This window comes from Equus caballus, chromosome 1 (genome assembly GCF_041296265.1).
Source record: "Equus caballus isolate H_3958 breed thoroughbred chromosome 1, TB-T2T, whole genome shotgun sequence".
Lineage (NCBI taxonomy): Eukaryota > Metazoa > Chordata > Mammalia > Perissodactyla > Equidae > Equus > Equus caballus.
Window position 1 is genome coordinate 158,759,928 of NC_091684.1, and position 7,808 is coordinate 158,767,735.

Genomic DNA, 7,808 nt, shown 5'->3' on the forward strand with positions numbered 1-7,808 from the left:
TGAATCAGGCAGCATCCCATCTAGTAAACAGAAGGGAGTCCAAGGAGTGGTACAAAACGGAAGGCTTTTATAGTGTCAACCTGCAAAAAAGCATTTAAGAGACAAAGTGTGTATTTGGGATCAAAGAACCACAATTTGGGGAGCAGAGATTCAGGATCAACCAGGTAGTGTCCCACAAGGGAGTAAAAATCAGGGGCTTTGAAAGGCAAAGAAGGGAAGTTTGTGCTACAAAGAATTTTAATTGAGTTGGAGGCAGAAGCTAGTCTTGGCTAAACAATGATTGGCCATTGATTCTATCTTCAGAAAATCCACAGTCCTTGGTCTTTGTGATCAAGATGTCCGTTTTCCTGATGACTTCCCAAACAATTGCTTGTAAAACAGTGGCCATTTTGGCCCAGTCCAAAGGTTTGGCCCAGTCCCAGGTTCAAGACAGCAAGGCAGTAGTTTCTCTGGAGAGGCAGCTCTGCCTCCATTTTAAAATGGCTCCACTATAGTCCATTTTGACAACAGGTGGAAGGGGGTAGAATGAGGAAGTTATAAAAATAAAGAGCTGGATTGTTTTGGGCAAGGTCATTTAGAGGCCAGGAACGGCAGGCAGTCTTATCAGGCAGATTACTTCACTAGTGTTGATCAGGTAATTCTGGACTGATTGGTTTAAAATCCCACTCCTGGGAGAGGCTGAAACTGCAGTCAGGCTAGGTGTTGAGTCTTGGTTTGCTGGCCTGGGGCTTAGCATAAGTGACTCCATTTTGCGCCTGTTGTCTCTTTTTTAGCAGCTAAGATTTTGCTGTATATCTTTCTGGTCTTTTTCCCCTCTTTCATTGAGTTTTTTTTTTTTAAAAGATTGGCACCTGAGCTAACAACTGTTGCCAATCTTCTTTTTTTTTTTCCTGCTTTTTTTCTCCCCCAATCCTCCCAGTACATAGTTATATATTTTAGTTGTGGGTCCTTCTAGTTGTGGCATGCGGGACGCTGCCTCAGCATGGCCTGACGAGTGTTGCCATGTCCACGCCCAGGACCTGAACCAGCGAAACCCTGGGCCACCAAAGCAGAGCACACGAACTTGACCACTAGGCTACAGGGCCAGCCCCCATTGTGTTTTTTAAAGTTGTCATTATATGGCTATGATCAAAAAGACAAGAGATAACAAATGTTTGCAAGGAAGCGAAGAAAAGGGAACCCTTGCACACTGTTAGTGAGAATGTAAATTGGTTCAACCACTATAGAAAACAGTATGGAGGTTCCCCCCACAATTAAAAATAGAACTACCATATGATCCAGCAATTCCACTTCTGGGTGTATATCTAAAGGAAGTAAAATCACTATCTGGAAGAGATTTTTGTGCCCCCATGTTCACTGTAGCATTATTCACATTAGCCAAGATATGGAAGCAGCCTAAGTGTCTGGCAACAAATGAATGGCCAAAGAAGTGTGGTATATATTGTAGGGGAGGAGAATTTTCCCTCTACCCTTCTAGGTTCTTTGGCTGGTCTAATAATCAAATTGACATTAGACAGGTTAACAGGAGAAAAAACAAACAAAAGTTTAATAACATATATGCCTCCTGTATACATGGAAGAGACCCAGAAAAACTGAGTAACATGCCAAAACAGCTGAAGCCATCACCTTAAATATCATCTTCAGCTAAAGACAAAAGAAGATGTTGCAGTGGGAGGGATCAGTCACTGAAAGTTACCAGGAAAAGCACAGTAAACAAGAGTAAGGTTGTTATGCAGATTTATGTGGTTGCCTTCTCTATTGCTTGAGTTTCTAGAGGTTGAGTCATCCCCATCTACCTGCTACAGTGAGGGAAACACCCTTATAAATGTAAATGTCTTTTAAAAGGGTAACTTATACTTGGTTTTTAGAGCTTCTCCTATGTCTGCTATTCCTTAAAAATAACAAGCCTAGGTGGGAATGCAAACTGGTGCAGCCACTATGGAAAACAGTATAGAGTTCCTCAAAAAACTAAAAATAGAAATACCATATGACCCAACTATCCCACTGCTGGGTATCTACCCAACAACTTGAAGTCAACAATCCAAATTAACTTATGTACCCCTATGTTCACTGCAGCACTATTCACAATAGCCAAGACATGGGAACAATCCAAGTGCCCATTGACTGATGATTGGATAAAAAAGATGTGGTATACATATACATATACATATATATATATATATATATATATATATATATATATACACACACACACACACACACACACAATGGAATACTACTCAGCCATAAAAAAGACAAAATCATCCCATTTGCAACAACATGGATGGACCTGGAGGCTATTATGCTAAGCAAAATAAGCCAGAGAAAGACAAACACCATATGATTTCACTCATACGTGGAATATAAACAAACACATGGACAAAGAAAACAGTTCAGTGGTTACCAGGGGAAGGGGAGTGAGAGGTGGGCACAGGGGCTGAAGAGGAGCACTTATGTGGTGACAGACAAGAAACGACACACAACTGAAATTTCACAATGATGTAAACTATTATGAACTCAATAAAAAAAATAGATGTTTTGCCAAAAAAAAAGAGTCAGCCTAAAATAATCTTTATTCTAAAGAGACATACAGATCTTCTTTGACTTATGATGGGGTTACGTCCTGATAAACTCGTCATAAATTTAAAATACTGTGATTCAAAAATGCATTTAATACACCTAATGCCCCAAACATCATAGCTTAGCCCAGCTTAACTTAAACATGATCAGAACATTCACATTAGCCTGCAGTTGGGCAAAATCATCTACAATAAAGCCTATTTTATAATAAAGTGTTGAATATCTCATGTGGTTTATTGAATACTGTACTGAAAGTCAAAAACACAATGGTTGTACGGGTGCAGAATGGTTGTAAGCGCATTGGTTGTTTGCCCCCGTGACCGCGTGGCTGACTGAGAGCTGTGGCCACTGCCCAGCATCACCAGAGAGGATCAAATTGCACATTGCTACCCTGAAGACAAGATCAAAATTCAAAATTCCATGTACAGTTTCTACTGAATGTCTATCACCTTTGCAGCAACATAAAGTCGAAAAATTGTAAGTTGAACCATCGTAAGTCAGAGACGATCTGTATTTTGGGGTGACAAATTCTGCTCGCCTACAATATATACAATGGAATATTATTCAGCCACGAGAAAGAAGGAAATCTTGCCATTCACTACAACACGGATGGAACTTGAGGGCATTATGCTAAGTGAGAGATAAGTCAGAGAAAGACCAATACTGTATGATATCACTTATATGTGGAATCTAAAAAAGCTGAACTCATAGAAACAGAGTAGATGGTGGTTACGGGGGGCTGCGGGTGGGGGACATGGGGAGATGTTGGTCAAAGAGTACAGACTTCAGTTAGAAGGTGAGTAAGTTCTGAAGATCCAATGTACAGCATTGTGATTATAGTTAGCAATACTGTGTTCTATACTTCAAAGTTACTAAGAGACTGGATCTTAAATGTTCTCACCACAAAAAAGAAATGATAATTATGTTGATGTGATGGAGGTGTGAGCTAATGCTATGGTCATAATCATATTGCAATTTATAAATATCAGATCAACTCGTTGTATACCTTAAACCTACACAATATTATATGTCAATTATGTCACAATAAAAAAATAAAAAATTGGGGCTGGCCAAGTGGTGTAGCAATTAAGTTCACATGCTCCGTTTCAGTGGCCTGGGGTTGACTGATTTGGATTCCAGGCATGGACTTACCACCGTTCATCAAGCCACACTGTGGCAGGCATCCCACATATAAAATAGAGGAAGATGGGCACAGATGTTAGCTCAGGGCCAGTCTTCCTCAGCAAAAAAAGAGGATTAGCAGTGGATGTTAGCTCAGGGCTAATCTTCCTCAAAAAAAATTTTTTTAATTAAAAAATAAGGTTATTATTATAAATTGATGCATCTCCATCATGGAAAATTTAGAAAATCTAGAAATGCAGAAAAGGAGAGCATCTTCCTGTGGGTTTTCGGGTGTGGGCCCTTCATCCTCACTGCTCCTCACCTGCTCAGTGGCTCTGCGGGTTCATGAGGCTCCTCTCACCACTGTCTTCCCCTCCTCCTCTTCCTCCTCTCTGTTTTTCTTTTACCTATTTTTGCTTTCGAATGGCTGCTTTGGGCAGGAAGGGCAGGAGCCTGCACACCTGCACTCCACCCTGTGTGCTGGCTGTGCCCATTCCCATTAAATGCCATCGGGCATTTCTGTGGGGCTCCGTCACTGCGCCTCTGCTGTGTTGCAGGTGGCTCCCCGCCCGCCCACAGAAGACCTGGAACCTGGGCTGGCTCTGCGGAAATCTGAAACCTTGCTCCACCTGCCTGGTGCTGGTCCTCTTTGTTTAGTCATTGCTCCTCCTGTCCACTCGCTCCAGTGGCACAGAGCTCCCTGGCTGTCACTTGTGTCACTGGAGTGGGAACAGTGGGCAGGCTTCCTACTGGGCCTCCAGTGGGCCTCCCACAGGGATGGGGACATTAGCCATCTCTGCCTTCCCAGTCAACCTTTCAAATAATTTCCTCTCTCCCCACCTAAAAATTGGCTCGAAAAACCATACTCTGTAGTGTTTTCTTCTTTTCTTTTTGCATGTAGGCAAGCCTGTCTGGTTTCATTTCTTGACCTCTGTTGGATGAGCTAGACAATTTCAAAGCTCCTTTCAGGCTCTAACATGCCCCAGGGCCCGGGACGCTCGTCTTCATGCCCACTGCTGCAGAGCGCCCTCACGTTAGATTGTGAGCCACCTGTGTCGTCGCCCTCCCCCTCCCTTCATCTCACAGCAACCCAGTGGGGCTGGCCCGGACAGGCAGTGGTGATCTGATAAAAGAAATGTTCAGGCCTTAGAGCAAGGAGGCACAAACCAGGCCAGCACCCACATCTCCCTATTTCTGGTCTTCCCATCCCCCATGGCATTCACGGACAGCTCCCTGTTGTTCAGTGTCATTGTGTGGTATAAACCAAAAAGCTTTGGGACTGAGTCCTGGCTCCCTCACTGTGTGATCCTGGCTCCCTCAGGTGCAAAATGATAACAACAATAGCAGTGCCAGCCCCACCTTCCCTCACAGGGTTGCTGTGAAGATCAAATGAGAACGTGTGTTCTAAAGAGCTTTGTAAATTATGAAGTATATTCATGTGCAAACATCCTCTGATCAGTTTAATCACCTCTCCTGGGTGACTGTCTCCATTTCGGGGGGTGGGAAGAGGGAGGAGGCAGAGGAACCCACCTGGATCTGACAATTTTGGCCTCCCTTTGCATTCTTCTGTGGGGAACCTCCTCACTCTCCACTCAGACCTGGGCACCCATGGATCCAAGGCCCCTGATTCTATAGACAAGGAAACTGGGACTTGCCTAAGGGTGTACTAGGAATTCACAGCAGGGCCAGGATTAGAACCCCAGTCTCTCTGAATTTTAGAAAGATCTGGAGTTTCCCCACTCCCACCTTACTAGAGCTGGCCTGCCCCATGGGGGTGGCAGGCAAGTCCACACCTCTGTACTTGAGTATCCCAGGATCTGCTCTGTACCCTTCCCCTGCAGGTCACAGTGCTGCTTCCATCCAGAAAGGAAGATGCTTATCAACTTTGCTCAGCTTCCCAGGCTCTCCTCTGCCTCCCTTAGACTGGACCAAGGGACAAGCTGCTCTGATCAGAGCTTCCTCCCTCCCCCAGAACACCCCATCCCACATTCTCTGACTAGCGGTTTGTAGGAATCAAATGAAGGGCTGAACCTATAAGTCAGCTCATTAGCCCAGAGCCATGAAATAGGCTGTTTCCCAAAGGCCATTGGGCACCTTCCTCTTTGGCTACCCTACTTCTCCAGACCCACCCACCCTAGCTGCACTCACCTTCCTGCATCCCCTCACAATTAAGCTCTCCTGCCTCTGTCTCTTCCTCCTCCCCAAGCTAACCCATCTCAGCTAACGGGGCAGGGGGTTCACGCATTTACCCATTTGTTCATCACTGGGTCATCTTTTAATTCATTCACTCCATCCATCAACAAATGTGAACTGTAAAATTGGCCATGCTTCAGATACTTCATTAAACACTTACATAGGGCTTTGGAGTCCCACTGCCTGTGTTCAAAATCCAGCCCCACCAGGTCTGAGTGAGTGATCTTGGGAAAACTATTCAATGTCTTTAAGACTCTATTTCCTCATCTGTAATATAGGAACAATAACAGTACTTAACTCATAGGGACGGTGTGAAGGTTAAGTGGGATAATGCACATAAAGAACTAAAACGGTGTCTGGAACCTAAAAGCTATTACTAGTTCTACTGGTAGTTTTACTACTAGCCACTATCATTATTAAGCACAGGGGATATATTAATAAGGCACAGGCCATGCCCTCAAGGGGGACAAGGCAAAGAGAGAGAAGTATTTATAATGTCAAGGTATGAGTAGGCTAATAGGGAACACAAAGGGGCCCCTTAAACACCAGGTGTGGTACAGAGAGGAAGTCAGGAAGGCTTCTGGAGGGACGATGCTTGAGCCTGGATACAAGAAAGTAGACCAGCGAGAGGAGAACATTTCAGAAAGAGACCAAGATGCACGAGAGCACAGAGGTGCAGGAGAGCAGGTCTCCATCTGAGAATTGAAGGGGTTTGCCTGCCTGGACTCCAGGCGGGAAAGGAAAGATCCCGAAGGTCTTCGGCGGTGATGTTGAGAAGTTTGGACATTACTTACTGTTGGATCTTAAACAGGGAGCAACCTGTTGAATTGGCACTTCAGAAAAATCACTTTGGTGACTCATTTGGAAAAAAGATGGGTGGGAGACTGGTTAGGAGTCATTGTCCAGGAAACGGGAGTCTCCAGTGATGGAAAGGCCAAGGGCACAGAGAGGAGGGGCCAGTTTTAGGCGATAATCAGGAGTTGGACTAGACAAGGCTCAGCAACAGATGGGCTAAGGGATGTCAGGAAGATGGAGAAGTATGAGATGGCACCTAGGTTTCTCCCAGAGTAACTGGGTGGGTAGTGTCCTCATTCACCAAGACCAGAGATCCAAGAGGTAGGGGAGAGAGGAGGAGTTCTATTTTGGACCAAAGGTGGGTGCAGGTGTGTTAGGCAGTGAATTGTATATGAGCATGTATACACACAATATAAGAGCTGATCAGGGACAGAGAGAGCTGAAAACACAGGAAGGAGGATGGAAGCTGATGACTGAGGTTCCTGAGGAGAGAGGACAAAGGACCCAGAAAGCAGGGAGATGCAGCGAGAAGTGTCCCACAAGAGGGAAAGGCAGGGTGGGAGTGGGTGTGGGGTGCTTTAGAGGGTCCCATCCACCCCCTCCTTCTGTCTCTTCTCCCATCTGTACTTTTCTCTGTGTGCACTCCCTCCAAGGACTTGTACTTTTCTTACTAGAATCAAGGTCACTCACTGGCATTCCCACCCTCTCACGTATTTCCAAAACTCCTTCATGAGTCTTCCCAAGTGTTCTTCCTCTGCTGCTTTTATTTGAGATTCGCCGGGGACCTGTCAAGTGTCACCCAAGGCAATACCGCCACCAAACAATAAATTCCAAAAAATCATAAAAAGGGTGATCCAGAGTGGGTTTTTTTTTTTTTTGCATTTGATGTCCAGAAAGTGACTCTTCATGGTAAAAGAGAGGGCTCAGATGCCGAGCAGAGTTCTAGGTGTGAGAGGCTCTCTCAGTTGTGAGCTGTAGTCTTGGGACCCCTGATACTCAGCTCTGGAGTCCCCATCAGCTAACCTCTCCTACTTGGCTCCCTCACCACAGCACAGCACCTGCCAGGGAATGCCCCATTGCCCAAGAGCTGTCAAAGGCCCACATGGCACAGGCCCTGA